The sequence below is a fragment of the Anabrus simplex genome, chromosome 1, assembly GCF_040414725.1.
Source record: "Anabrus simplex isolate iqAnaSimp1 chromosome 1, ASM4041472v1, whole genome shotgun sequence".
Classification (NCBI taxonomy): Eukaryota; Metazoa; Arthropoda; class Insecta; order Orthoptera; family Tettigoniidae; genus Anabrus; species Anabrus simplex.
This window is the reverse complement of record NC_090265.1, coordinates 1,659,462,918-1,659,479,506: the sequence shown is the minus strand read 5'-3', so window position 1 is coordinate 1,659,479,506 and position 16,589 is coordinate 1,659,462,918.

Here is a 16,589-nt window from a genome sequence, read left to right as displayed (position 1 = left end):
TCAATGCAGTAATTTAAACTGAGAGGACTTTTCCTATTTGTGAAACTGACAACCTGATTTCTAACCCTGTTTATCATCATACCATTGCCTACTGTCCATCTCACAACATTATCGAGGTCATGTTGCAGTTGCTCACAATCTTGTAACTTATTTATTACTCTATACAGAATAACATCATCTGCATAAAGCCTTATCTCTGATTCCACTCCTTTACTCATATCATTTATAAATATAAGAAAACATAAAGGTCCAATAATACTGCCTTGAAGAATTCCCCTCTTAATTATTGCAAAGTCAGATAAAGCTTCGCCTACTCTAATTCTCTGAGATATATTTTATAGAAATATACCGTAGCAACCCATTCAGTCACTCTTTTGTCTAGTCCAATTGCACTAATTTTTTCTAGTAGTCTCTCATGATCCACCCTATCAAATGCTTTGGACAGGTCAATTGCGATACAGTCCATTTGACCTCCAGAATCCAAAATATCTGCTATATCTTGCTGGAATCCTACAAGTTGAGCTTCAGTGGAATAACCTTTCCTAAAACCGAATTGCCTTCTCTTGAACCAGTTATTAATTTCGCAAACATGTCTAATATAATCAGAAAGAATGCCTTCCCAAAGCTTACATGCAACGCATGCCAAACTTGCTGGCCTGTAATTTTCAGTTTTATGTCTATCACCCCTTCCTTTATACACAGGGTCTACTATAGTAACTCTTCATTCATTTGGTTTAGCTCCTTCAACCAAACAATAATCAAATAAGTACTTCAGATATGGTACTATATCCCAACACATTGTCTTTAGTATATCCCCCGAAACCTTATCAATTCCAGCTGCTTTTCTAGTTTTCAACTTTTGTATCTTATTAAAAATATCATTGTTATCATATGTAAATTTTAATACTTTTTTAGCATTAGTCACCTCCTCTATCTAGACATTTTCCTTCTAAGCAACAATCTTAACATACTGCTGACTGAATACTTCTGCCTTTTGAAGATCCTCACATACACACTCTCCTTGTTCATTAATTATTCCTGGAATGTCCTTCTTGGAACCTGTTTCTGCCTAAAAGTACCTATACATACCCTTCCATTTTTCACTAAAATTTGTATGACTGCCAATTATGTTTTCAATCATGTTATCCTTAGCTGCCTTCTTTGTTAGGTTCAATTTCCTAGTAAGTTCCTTGAATTTCTCCTTACTTCCACAGGCATTTCTAACTCTATTTCTTTCCAATCTGCACCTCCTTCTTAGTCTCTTTATTGCTCTATTATACTAAGGTGGGCCTTTACCATTCCTTACCACCTTTAGAGGTACAAACCTGTTTTCACATTCCTCAACAGTTTCTTTAAACCCATCCCAGAGTCTGTGTACATTCTTATTTACTGTTTTCCACCGATCATAATTACTTTTTAAAAACTGCCTCATGCCTGCTTTATCAGCGATATGGTACTGCCTAATAGTCCTACTTCTAAAACCTTCTTTCCTATCACATTTATTTTTAACTACAACAAAAACAGCTTTGTGATCACTAATACCATCTATTACTTTGGTTTCTCTATAGATCTCATCTGGTTTTATCAGCACCACGTTCAGGATAATTTTCCCTCTAGTTGGTTCTATCACTTTCTGAATCAGCTGTCCTTCGCATATTAGCTTATTAGCCATTTGTTGTTCATGCTTTCTGTCATTTGTACTTCCTTGCCAATTGACATTTGGTAAATTAAGATCTCCCGCTACAATCACATTCCTTTCCATGTCATTTCCCACATAGCTGATTATCTTATCAAATAATTCTGAATCTGTGTCAGCACTACCCTTTCCCAGTCTGTACACTCCAAAGACATCAAGTTGCCTATTATCCTTAGAAATGAGCCTTACACCTAGAATTTCATGTTTCTCATCTTTAACTTTTTCGTAGCTTACAAATTCTTCTTTCATCATTCCTATCACATCTCGACGATACCCACTCGAGTTCCGTGAGAAAATTTGGGCATCCATTATATCATTTCTCAGCCACAATTCAACTCCTATTACAATATCTAGTAAATATATATCTATTAAATTACTTAATTCTATTCCTTTCTTTACAATACTTCTACAGTTCAACACTAACATTTTTATGTCATCCCTGCTTGACTTCCAGATCTCTGTACCCTCATCACTGCTCCCTAGACAACCCAGTTTCTTGAATGTACCTTCCTATTACCCTTCTAAACAAATTTCCTAACTTATGTATACCACTGCAGTTTAAGTGAAGGCCATCTGAGCGCAGATCCCTATCTCCTACCCACCCATTGGGGTCTAGAAATTTCACTTCCATTTTCCCACATACCCACTCCATAGTCTCATTTAAATCCGCAATCACCCTCCAGTCACTATCCCTCCTACACAGTATTCTACTGATAACAATCTCTGCTTTCTTAAACTTCACCTGTGCTGCATTTACCAGATCCCACACATCCACAACTATGTTGGTACTTATATTAGCTTGCCTTACATTGTTGGTACCAACGTGAAACACTACCACCTTCTCCTTCCCCTCTTCCTTCTTTCTCACCATCTGTCTCAACCTAATTCCTGGATAACACTCTACCCTGGTTCCCTTTCCTCCACACACTTTCTTCTCCCTTTTCTCACGCCCATTACCCTGTTCCACCTGTCTTTTCCTATCCTCTACTGTACATTTCCCTTTCTCCTACTTTCACACATCTCAGCAACAGTTCCCTGTTCCCCATCTTCCTTCTGTTGCTCTACCTGGAGTGGCTCATACCAATTTCTCACAGACACCTGTCCTGAATTCTGATCCTGAATAGAGCTCTTAGCTGCAATATCCTTCCCCTTAGAACATTAGACCACCTGTTTTTTACAGTTCCCCCTTTCCTTCCCATTACTCTTTTACACCCGCTGTAACCTGTACATTGTTTGAGGGAGGCCTACCTTCATTCCTGTCTTCTGTGAGAAACCTAATTATCTCCTTCAAACTCTCCAGCTCCTCCCTCATACCCCTCAATGCCTCGACACACCCACAGTTCCTACACTTGCACTCTTTAGCCATTCTTTATGGACAAAATGAAAAGAAAAGGAAAGTAAAATAACTTGTTTTGTGCAAAAAAAAAAATTAACGAAAAGAAATATTGTCTAGGATAGTACTCAAAGATCACACGACAATTAGGTAATTAATATACTAATACACTATAATACTACTAAGATGTATCCTATTTTTATCCTACAACACCCTAACAGATAAAACCTACTGTTAATTACTGAATACCAAAAGGAATACACAAAAATGACACAATTCTATACTGCAGTTAAGCCTTTCCTAATTACGACAGCAGAATTTTAATAAGACTGTTTCTACAGATACCTCTACTATACTACACAAAAATTTTACAATTTTTTTTTCTGCTAGGGGCTTTACATCGCACCGACACAGATAGGTCTTATGGCGACGATAGGATAGGAAAGGCCTAGGAGTTGGAAGGAAGCGGCCGTGGCCTTAATTAAGGTACAGCCCCAGCATTTGCCTGGTGTGAAAATGGGAAACCACGGAAAGCCATCTTCAGGGCTGCCGATAGTGGGATTCGAACCTACCATCTCCCGGATGCAAGCTCACAGCCGCGCGCCTCTACGCGCACCGCCAACTTGCCCGGTTTACAATAATTTTACAATAATAAAATAAGCACGCTAATATCTAATAAGATATTGCTTGTATACTACTGTACAGTACACTACAATAATTTTAAACTATAATACGTTCAGGCGTATCCTAATTACAATACAGGTAGGTACCATATATCGCTACTAAGCACAAACAGAAATTGAAATTGCAAGTTTGAAATTTGCACGAACTACTGTACTCAAAGATTACCATTATGCTCTAATAGATACCGGTACACACACAAAGATACACACGAATATAGCAGGTAAGATACTGTACTTTCTAAATACCGTATCTGCACTACAATTCTTAACTGAAATGTTGTTATATGAATTTTACCGCTGTTGGATTACTATTATTTTCCCTACTATGCGGGACGGAGAATATGTGTGTGCCGAAAAATAAGAGGTGCAATATTATTCCGATAGGCCCTATGGGAATTTAATTATTAACTTTTAATCGATGTATGAACGAAGGTGCAAAGTATGCCAGGACCTTAGGCAAATACAGTAGAGACTGTATTTACCTTAGGCTACAAATTATCGGAATAAGGCAATCAGCTGATTTTGTATTTGTTTATATTATACACAAGTACCATGTGCCACTGCCTTCGAAGGCAGTGCATGTGCTTGTAGCCCGTACTCTTTGATCTTGTCCGAATGTAGGGTACCGTATCAACAATCCAAAAACTGTTAAGTACCGTAATTATCCAGTGAAATTACCGTGTAATCTCTTTAACTTCCGTTTAAATCGAAGTTTACAGGCGTATCGTGTTTTTTAATTTAGTAAATTATTACCTTCGCGATAGTTTGAACGGATATGTATACGAAATACCGGAAAAGTTGCTGCGGAAGTTACGGTACCGTACTATTCCTTATGATAATCTGCCTTTGTAAGTATTATACCAACGAACCTACAGATATTTACAAATATTTTTAAAAATATTATTACCTAAAGTATTTCCTAAACCTGAATTCGAAACAAGGTACACCTAGCTAGCCTACTTAACCTAGAAAACGTAATTTACTGAAGACCAACTGAATTACTTGTTTTAAAATTTCCCAATTTCTACCAACAAGCACTAAACACCACTATATAAATAGCACTAAATGAATCACAAACACACAAAATTTAGCTATTTCAATAGGTATTAACTACTTTATCACTACAATAATGCAAGAGCTCTCTCAGCAGCCAACCATTCACAAGCGCATCCAACACACACAGCCCCATTCCACTACCCAATGCAGTTAGTCGCACTATGTCTCAGCCTACACTGCACATGTTGAGCTGCTAGCTTTGCACTGTACATTCCTCTCAGTGCTTACTGAAAGCACTGTAAGAAGTGCTGTCATGCCCATCATTGTTCTAAGATACTAATTCATGAGCTTATATGCAATTCTTTTCTTCATTTCTTCTTTTCATGCTACCGTCTCCTCACAGAAGGTTGCCGACTGTCATGAGGGTTTTTTGCTATTTTGGGTTTCCCATATTACAGTTAGGCTACCATATCATGGATGTCAAACTACTGTCAGAGGTTCCGCAATACTTCTATGATCAGTAGTATCAGTTAGTATTTGTCATTTCATAAGACACGACTGCAATAGGCTACTTTTGTACATTTACTGAGGGTTAAGACTTTACACGATTTCCCGGCATCATGGAGTTCCTCCTCATTGATGATGTCGTCTACACATGGGATCTTGGAACTTTCTATTATACATCCACATTTCAAAGGCCTGCAGTTGGTTCAGTGACGAAACCTTTCATGACTATTTTTTGACACTGTAAAACAAAATTTTTTTGCACTTCATTTTCTTCAGTTTTCTCCGAAAGTGTTGCTATATAAATGCAAAGTGGATTCACAGAACACCAGTGAGACCTTGAACTGAGGGATAAAATATGACCATCACAACAGCACTGGTAACACAGAACTCTAGATAACATAGCCTACCTATGAGTTTTGAAATGGGGGTCATGGATGCACGTGTCATGACTCGCCTTTTCCTGAGATGTTCTGGATATTTCTTCTCCCAAGCAGCTTGGAAAGTATATAGGTTTGGTGCCCCGAACCATTAAATGAGACGCTGAGACCTAGTTAAAAAGTTTTATATTCTTTCAATCTCTGGCTTCTGAATATTCATAAATATATATACAGGAGAGTGGGGAAATGTTAGTGAGGAAAGGGAGATCCTATACGGAAGAGAAGAAGGAAGTTGGAGAGTTGGAGAAAGGATGAAAAGATACTGGCAGAGAGAGAAGGCAGAGAAGGCAAAAAATACTGCAAAGATTGTCAAACATGGTCCATAGACGGCCAAAAAAAAATTTAAAAAAATAAAACAGTGGCTATATACAGTTATTTGGCTGTTTAATGTCTGCTCTAGAAACTTAAGTCTTCCGTCTCTCACTCCGGGTGGAGTCTCTATTCAAATTCAAAGTCTTTGTCTTCCATGGTTGTTTCTGAGACTAAGTCCTACTTTTCTCACTTCTCACACTCTCTCTCTCTCTCTGAACTTTCCCTAAGTGTGCTTCTGTACTCTCCTTGAACTACATGCTCTGTCATCTTGCTAAAAGCCCCCCCCCCCCCCCCCCCCTCTTGAGCCTCGTCAGGTCCCTATATGTTACTGCGTGTTTGTGTCCCCTCAATCTAGTCCCACTTATCTCCAACTGGAGTCTGTCTCCAGTAAGTGGTGCTAATGTAGCCAGTCTCAGAGACACTCATTCTCTGTTTCATATTTCCTAAATCTTTCTTCACTTGAGTGGAAGATTTGTGTGGGAATTTTCCACTGCTCCATCCTTCATATGATACATTTTCTCTCTTTGTCTTTCCCAACATTATTCTGAAAGCTGGATCCATGCATATAGATCTTGAATAATAAACCCATATTCTACAGATCTATTCTTCTTACATATGATATTTTTACATATAATCACCATAATCAGACATGCAGATAATTCTAATCCTTTAAATTACAACTTCCCAGTAGTCTCCTGTACCTGGAATCCACTGGTTCTACTCAATCAATCAACACTGATCTGCATTCAGGGCAGTCGCCCAGGTGGCAGATTCCCTATCTGTTGCTTTCCTAGCCTTTTCCGAAATGATTTCAAAGAAATTGGAAATTTATTGAACATCTCCCTTGGTAAGTTATTCCAATCCCTAACTCCCCTTCCTATAAATGAATATTTGCCCCAGTTTGTCCTCTTGAATTCCAACTTTATCTTCATATTGTGATCTTTCCTACTTTTATAGACGCCATTCAAACCTATTTGTCTACTAAGGTCATTCCACGCCATCTCTCCGCTGACAGCTCGGAACATACCACTTAGTCGAGCAGCTCTTCTTCTTTCTCTCAATTCTTCCCAACCCAAACATTGCAACATTTTTGTAACGCTACTCTTTTGTCGGAAATCACCCAGAACAAATCGAGCTGCTTTTCTTTGGATTTTTTCCAGTTCTTGAATCAGGTAATCCTGGTGAGGGTCCCATACACTGGAACCATACTCTAGTTGGGGTCTTACCAGAGACTTATATGCACTCTCCTTTACATCCTTACTACAACCCCTAAACACCCTCATAACCATGTGCAGAGATCGGTACCCTTTATTTACAATCCCATTTATGTGATTACCCCAGTGAAGATCTTTCCTTATATTAACACCTAGATACTTACAATGATCCCCAAAAGGAACTTTCACCCCATCAACGCAGTAATTAAAACTGAGAGGACTTTTCCTATTTGTGAAACTCACAACCTGACTTTTAGCCCCGTTTATCAACATACCATTGCCTGCTGTCCATCTCTGGATGGTTTCTACATTTCATTACACACTGATTTGATTCATGGCATCTGTACCATCAGAACACCTTCCTTCTCCAGGAAGAAATGGGTGCAACACATTTGGATCCATTTTGACTGTTAGTAAACTCACAGCCTCTCTTCCAATGACCTCAATGGTCTCCTAGCAAATGGGGGTAGTGTGCCTCGCCTCACTATCTCATATGAACTTGCCACAGCTACTACTAATTCTCTGGATCCCACAGGTGAATTGAGATGACTCTCAATGAGCCTGGGGCTTTCCAGTTTCACTTATCCTGCAGGTGAATCAGGACATCGCCCAACAAGCCTGGGATGCTGAAATATTATGTTAACATTCTCCTCCAAGATCTTTACCTTGACGTCCTTATCGATTACTGTTTGATACAAATTCTTAGTCAATGCTCACTTGCATTTTCTGCAAACTTACTGAAAGGATATCTTACCTTTCTGCAGGTAGTACATTAGCAACAACTAAAACAAAATCACCAAATAAATAAACATATTATACTCACCATGGTCCAGACCGAACCATCAGAATCAATCTAAGAGGGTCATATAACATGTATACGTAACGTATGACATTGACTTCTGCTTCGAATGGTAGCGCTGTGCCATGTCCGGGGAGCCGTCTGGTGACGAATGAACATACCATTTCCACTTCTATCTATTATAACGTCTAAATTTAAGAAGCCTTTCTCGTGGACAGTAGAGATTTTCTTCTGATGATGCAGAGCACAGTTCTCTGTGAAACATAAATAATTTCACCTTATATTCTTGACACAGCATAAGCCCAAAAGCCTATACAGTATCTTGTCTATATTTTTATTTTAGTTAATGAATTTCAGCATTTGAAATGATTTTCTATTTACTTTCCAAATAGATTAATTGGTTCTTAAAATTTTCATCACTAATTCTCGACGTCTTAAGGGGGAAAGTACATCTTTGCATTTGCTGAAAAGGCACCATACAGGGTCACTTGAAATACTTGTGTTTAATTTTAAAATATTGTTGGAATGTCTTTGAAAGTGCTGGAGAGGTAAGAAAGTACCTCATCTAGAACCGGTGAGCTACTGGTTCTGATGAAGTAGAACTGAAAAGGCTATCTTCATAAGTTATTTTTTCAAATTTCTGCTCCTGTGTGATGTATATCAGTTACTAGCAAATGTACCCGTGCTTCGCTACGGTATTCAACATTGTATTCGAATATCGAAGTAAATAGTGTACATGCAGTAAATAAGATTGTTTTAAAATTGCATGTCTCTTAGCGTTATCCGAGAAACAGCATGGACAGGTCCCCGTACGTTGTTTCCAATGTAAAGTGTTTGTTACAGATTTGTGATATAACGGCAGGCTCACTTGCCTACTGCCATTCACAATAAAGTTGGGAAGTTTACATTATAATTGCAGGCCCCATTGCCTACTGCGCGGTCACAATCAATTTGGGAGTGTTCGTTACAATGGCAGGCCCCACTTCCTACTTCCAAACAGATTACAGTCGAGGAGATTTTATTATAATGGCAGGCAACTTCCCTACCACCAGTCAAAAACGAGTTGTGCCGTTATCATTATAATGTCAGGCCCATTTTCCTACTGCCAGCCAGCTTACTGCTAGTCACACCAAGTTGGTGAGTTTCCATCAAAATAGCAGGCCACTATGCCTAATGCCAGTCAAATTTTAGATGAGGACACTTGTTTATATTGGCGGGCACCCTTGCCTACTGACAAACACAATCGGGTAGGGGAGTTTTAAACAAAACTGCATGCTCCCTTGCCTTCCGCAAGTCAAATCGAGAAGTGAACTATTCATTACAATGGTAGGCCTCCCTTACTAATGACAGTTACACAGGAGTTGGAGAAGGACCCCTTTCCTAGTGCCAGTCAAAGTCGGTGTGGGGAGTACTGATTACAATAGCAGACACACCCTTTCTCGATCGCTACAAATCGACATCAGTGAATATATATAGATCGACATACGAAAGTATATGCGTGTTTACATTATTGCAGACCTTCATTTACAGATTAACTGCTGCTAAACGTACGTCATATCGACAAAGGATTTAGTGGCCTAAGTGGCTGGTCCTATGATATCCTATCTATTCTTGCGTCAGATTGAGTTAGAAACGTGGAACAGGGTAAAGTTTTTGTAAGATTATCTCATATTGCATTACTTTTTGGATAATTATGTGACAGCTACATACATAGCATTTGGCTCACATATGGCTACTGGGTGGGCCAATTTTCGTGAAGAGTTTGATAATTCTGTATTTCATATAAGTAATTTGAAAGTATGAATTATGCATGTGAAAAGTCCAAATTTACTTAACATCGATTAATAGAAAAAAATCAAACTTAAAACGGATACAGATACGGCAAAAAGTAATAAGACCAAGGTTGTAGATCATTCCAAATTGAACGGAGATTGTGCAATCCGTTATGTGATAGGACTTTCCAAAGGTCTTCACCATCATTAAAATTGCCTGCATATTTCGATATTCTTCGGGGATAAAAAGTGAAAAATTTAATGATCTTGGATGTTTTCTGTCCGTTACAGACTAAAACGTATAATTTTCTCAAATTTCAATTATCTCTTTTCTTCTGGCAGATTATGCCGCAATCTGGATTTTGGGCGAGGCGGGTAAAAATTAGGACTTTCAGGAAACTAAACCAAAAATTATGCAGATGTTCATTATTACCCCTTAAATGGAAAGGTGTACGAAAATTTCACCAAAATAGTCTATGTAGAGGCACACAGTCGTTACGATTTGATTTATATAGATACGGAATCTGCTCCATGGAAAACACCTTTTGGGCTATGTCCGCTGGACTTAACCTGCAAAACTGACCATTCATGATATCTCCCTTATTAATCCTCCTGACGAAAAAATGCACATGAAAAACATTTCACCGGGCGAGTTGGCCGTGCGTGTAGAGGCGCGCGGCTGTGAGCTTGCATCCGGGAGATAGTAGGTTCGAATCCCACTATCGGCAGCCCTGAAAATGGTTTTCCGTGGTTTCCCATTTTCACACCAGGCAAATGCTGGGGCTGTACCTTAATTAAGGCCACGGCCGCTTCCCTCCAACTCCTAGGCCTTTCCTATCCCATCGTCGCCATAAGACCTATCTGTGTCGGTGCGACGTAAAGCCCCTAGCAAAAAAAAAAAAAAAAAAAAAAAAAAAAAACATTTTAGAGGTGGAATTCCATCACGTTTGGTCGATTTCCAGTCAGGTTAGTCTTGTTCTGTATATATTGTGGAAGAGTAAAATCACCATTTCGGTTCCCTATAAACCGCCCGTCCATTCCGGAACATGAAATGTTATTGACCTTTAAAACCTACCTTTGGACAGGTGGATGCTAAATATAAAGTTTGGTTCAAATATCTTCAGTAGTTCTCAAGTTGTAAGGAATACGCTTTACACGCATCCGCTCGTGAGTTAAGTCCGATGGGACTTGTACCGAAAAACGGTCCGTTAATGATATCTCCCTTATTAATCCTCGTATCGAAATGATGCACATGAGAAAAAAGGTTTAGAAATTAATTTCCATCAAGGTAGGTAGATTTCCATTAAGTTAGGTTGTGTATATTTTGTGGAAGTGCAAAATCACTGTTTCGGTTTCGTATAAACCCCCAGTCAGTTCAGGGATTTAGAAATAATATTTGCCCTAAAACCTATCAAGGACAGGTGTATTCTAAATATGAATCATGGTGGAAATACATCCAGTAGTTTCTAGCACTCGCGTACATACGGCGTAATTAAGGAAGAAAATCATACACTTAAGAAAGTTGAAAATTAATAGAAAATGGATTATAACTGAGGACAGCTGGATAACGACAAATACAGTATGTAAATGCCAAGTGAATGTATTGGAAAATCAAATGCCCCTCAATAAATCATGCTGGTGTGAGTTATGGATATAATAAAGCGGTAACAGAGGAGAAATTTAGGTGCAGTGATTCTTAGGTAAACAAATAATAAGAAGATGACTAATGGTGTTATTACTTAATCTATTCGAGGGTGGTTATAACCTCCAACGATATTCCATCACTATCCCGCAGATAGGCCGATTGACGCCTCTCTTGCCTTCTACCCAAGGAACAACCACGAATTTAAAAGCATGATGAGGAAAATGGCAATACGTTACTTCCCTGCTGGCATGCAGTCAGAGACGTTGCCATGGTAACCTGTAGGTTCGTTGTCGGTCTGTCGTTCACTCAACGCAGAGCATGATACCAGCAGAAAATTGTAAATTTCTCCGTCATGTGAAGAGTAAGGTAAATTATGAACGTAACGAAAGTTGTTTATAATGAAGAGACGTTTCATGTACGGTAAACGGAGGTTACAGAAAATCAATAGTATAAGAGAAAATGGAGGAAAACCATTCTGGTTTTCTATAAAGATTTTAAAATGATATGCACATCGAAACCTTCCCCGGGATAAGTATACTCTAAATATGAAGTTTGGTTGAGATCTATCCAGCCGTTTCGACATGATGGTGAAACAAACAGACACGAAAAGTAAAAACCACCGATTCGGTCTTGAGTTGACCTAAAACGGATAAATATCTGAAAAATTGGCAAAACAAAAGAAATTACAGACAGCGGACCCCCCTACAATTTTATTTATATAGATGAGGGATAAGCATGAGCACGTTGAAAAGTGCAGACTTTCACTTCGAGATTCATAACTCCTAAACGGTGCATGATATTAACAAACGGTTTGCGCCATCAGGCACCTCATTCATCGCCCTACCTGTTTCTTTCTATACCATTTCCTCGTATCGCCCCTATTTAGTGGGTAAATTGAGTTCAAAATGTGAATAGGGTGAAATTTGGGTACATTTGTAACGTTTTACATTCCTTTATGCCTACTTATGTATAAGCTAGAATCATGAAATTTGGTCCACATATGGCCCTTGATTGTGCCAATGTGCAAACCCAACTTGATGATCCTATCATTCATATAAGTGTGTCAAACAATGAAATATACTTGTAAAAATCACCAAATTTACGAAAAATCCAGAAATACGGCCAAATCTAATGTATAAGGCAGAGAGATACAACAAAATGTCATAGGACCAAAGTTGTAGATCACTCCAAATTGAAGTGAGATTGTGCCATCCGTTTTGTGATACGACTTACCGTTTAGCCAACAAATAGCTCAAAAGGAATGTCTGCACAGTCATTAAAATTGCCTCCATATTTCGATATCTTTGGGGGGTAAAAAGTGAAAAATTTTCACATCTTGGAATTTTTCCGTCGGGTAGGGACCAAAAGCTATACTTTTACCAAATTTCAATTTTCTACCTCGTCTGGCAGGTTGTGCCGCCATCGTGATATCGGGGGACGGGGGATAAAATTTAGGAAATTCCCGAAAATTTTTAAGCCCACGAAACCTATAGGTTGTCGTTTTGGATAAATTAGACGACTGCGTTCTTATGCTGAGCCCAAAATTTGAGGCCCCCCAGCGTGCCCCCTTGAGGGAATTTTGAGAATTTTCGATTTTTCTAGGGATCCTGGGGTCATCAGCTTCACGTGTACCAAGTTTCAAATTTCTGAGACTTCTAGAAGTGCCTCAGTAATTCATGTCTGTTTTCATTTTTAAATATTTATATATACATCGCTCCAGACCGACTTGCTTTTATATATATGAGACTAGAATGTAACTATTACAATTTTATTTCAAGAAGTAAATTACAAGTTACTTTTTGTTAAAAGTAAAGATGACTAAGAATGTAATTGTTACAAGTAATTCAATGACTCTTACTCAATTACTTCCCAATTCTGGAAACTACACTGAATCAAGACGTACTTGTATTAGTTTGTTTACAGCACGAGGAAGTCACATAACACTAGATATTCTTGGGCGAGTGTATCACAGTTTGTGGTCATCACAAAGAGTAGTTCTTTTAGCATAGGTGAAGTGGGAGATTGGGAAACTCGATTTGATGTAGTTTTTCTACGTAGTAGCATGGAGGCGGTGTGTTTCCAGGCATGGGTTCCTATTCAAAAGCTGAAATTAATGGGTCTCCTCTGCAACTCCTAGAAGTGTGTAATAGAAATTTGAAATCACCTTGCATACTTGCAATAATGGGCTTTGTCTGGTGAATATCTGTTTATGCAAAAAATTCAGATATGTTGTGTAAAGGTACATTTCAGTGTAGAGCTCAGCACACACAGATGTGAATGATTATCATGCAAATTTCCTTCTTTTCTCTCCATTTTATGAAGACAAATAAGAAATTATTAATACTTTTTAATGTAGTGCAGTCTAACAGCTAACAAGTAGATATTGGATATGTTTTCTGTTATTACTGCAGTATTGTTCTTTTAGCTCAAATCTAAGTTCAATTATTTGAATGGAAAATAAATTTTAAAGTGCCTAGTTTTATATTTGTAAACCTAAAAGACTGATTGTAGTTTATCTTAAAGTGTCTATGTACATTTTTATAAGATACTATAACTGTATATATATAGAATACTATATTGTAAATAAATGTTATTTATAAATAAAACTGAAATATAATGACTATTTTACTTTCTCATCTACTGTTCCTTGCTGGCCCAGTTTAAGATGCCGTGTGACATTTCTATAGTCTAGTATTTATAAAAGCTGTATTTCAGAAATCTGCCTTAAAGATATTTTGTAATTTCATTCTGTTTCAGATGATACCTTGTTTTTCTTGATGTTATGATATAATGGAGCAATTAATACATTTCATTCAGATAACAAGTTCACTTTAAGATGGGTCATCAGATGGGTGATTCTATGATTTTCATTGAGTGCATATACAGCATGGATATTGGAAATTCTCCTGCTCTTGCTGTTGTATTTTCTTGTAAATGGATTTTCCTGCTGCCTATTTCTTCTTTAAAGGCTTACAAGGCTCCGATCAATTCCTTTCAGTCCAGAAAGTGTTAAAAGCCATTGAAAAAACACATTTCTATGTGTTTAGAATAGTGACTGACAACCATAGAAACAATGTTTCTATTTTTAAACATTTTGGAGTGCTAAGACTGAGAACCTCTGTGACTCATCCATGTTCCAAACATTTTTTTTTTTTTTTTTACAGTTTTGACTATTGCCATTTGATAAATGTGAGGTCACAGTTTCTAGACAGAGAATTAACAGATGGCAATAACATCTTCACCTCCAAATGTGTGGAAGAAGTTTATCACCTCCAGAGAGACTTGAACATTCAAGCCTGTTTGAAAACACATTGAACCAAGTAGTCTGGAAAAGATTAATGTTATTTTTTTCTGTACAAATGTTTCCCCAGTGCTTACTGCAACTATTTGCTTCATGGAAGACAATCTGGTCATTTATAGACAAGTTTAGACTTTTTAGATGCAGAATCAACAGTGCACTTTATGGAATCAATTTACAAATTTTTCACATTCCACAACGTCAGTGATAGAACTCAGTATATTCAGCTATACAATCTGGATTGTATGCATTTCCATTCACCACCAGATAAAAGACTACAATGGTTGAATGATGATTTCATTAAGTACAGTAAAACAATTCAGTTGAAATCAAAATGTGCAAAACTGAAGAGTTTAACTAATGACACGGCAGATGCTCCTTTGCTAACTATGAAATCTGCCGTGGAATGTGTGTCTTATCTGTTTTATATTCTCACTAGAAGAATTTCTGGAGACAGTAGATCTAACAGCATGAAGGATGCATGCACTGCAGTATGTTCTATAAAAAGTATCCTGAAATCTGGACATATGATACCTTCTTGCAGTGTGAATTTTGTTAATGCAGATAATAGTGCCTGTGTTGATACCTTGTTGACTGAATTCCTCAATCAACCTCAAGGGAAACAAATCAAACTCAATGATGAAAATGCTCTTCCCAATTATGACACCGTCCTTCTGGAAAAAATTCACATGCCAGATGCTATTGTGGAATTAATTTAGAAACAGCCTCCCAAGCTTTGGTTTGTGGATTTTTAGTCTGTGTGGTAGAAGAAAGACTGGGATGGTGCTTGAGGGTACAGAGGTTTGAATCCCACACAAATATTTTTTTTTTTACCACCAATTGCCTGGAATATAGGAAGGTTGCATACTTAATAGTTTCCACAGACTGATTTGCATATTTGGCCCTGTAAAGGACTGTTGGTATTGCGGCGTATGGTATGCAGCTGGGCTGAAAAGGGTAGGAAACATGTGATAGAATTTCAGTTACCTACAATCAATACTGATCTGCATTTAGGGCAGTCGCCCAGGTGGCAGATTCCCTATCTGTTGCTTTCCTAGCCTTTTCCGAAATGATTTCAAAGAAATTGGAAATTTATTGAACATCTCCCTTGGTAAGTTATTCCAATCCCTAACTCCCCTTCCTATAAATGAATATTTGCCCCAGTTTGTCCTCTTGAATTCCAACTTTATCTTCATATTGTGATCTTTCCTACTTTTATAGACGCCATTCAAACCTATTCGTCTACTAAGGTCATTCCACGCCATCTCTCCGCTGACAGCTCGGAACATACCACTTAGTCGAGCAGCTCTTCTTCTTTCTCTCAATTCTTCCCAACCCAAACATTGCAACATTTTTGTAACGCTACTCTTTTGTCGGAAATCACCCAGAACAAATCGAGCTGCTTTTCTTTGGATTTTTTCCAGTTCTTGAATCAGGTAATCCTGGTGAGGGTCCCATACACTGGAACCATACTCTAGTTGGGGTCTTACCAGAGACTTATATGCACTCTCCTTTACATCCTTACTACAACCCCTAAACACCCTCATAACCATGTGCAGAGATCGGTACCCTTTATTTACAATCCCATTTATGTGATTACCCCAGTGAAGATCTTTCCTTATATTAACACCTAGATACTTACAATGATCCCCAAAAGGAACTTTCACCCCATCAACGCAGTAATTAAAACTGAGAGGACTTTTCCTATTTGTGAAACTCACAACCTGACTTTTAGCCCCGTTTATCAACATACCATTGCCTGCTGTCCATCTCACAATATTTTCGAGGTCACGTTGCAGTTGCTCACAATCTTGTAACTTATTTATCACTCTATAGAGAATAACATCATCCGCAAAAAGCCTTACCTCCGATTCCACTCCTTTACTCATATCATTTA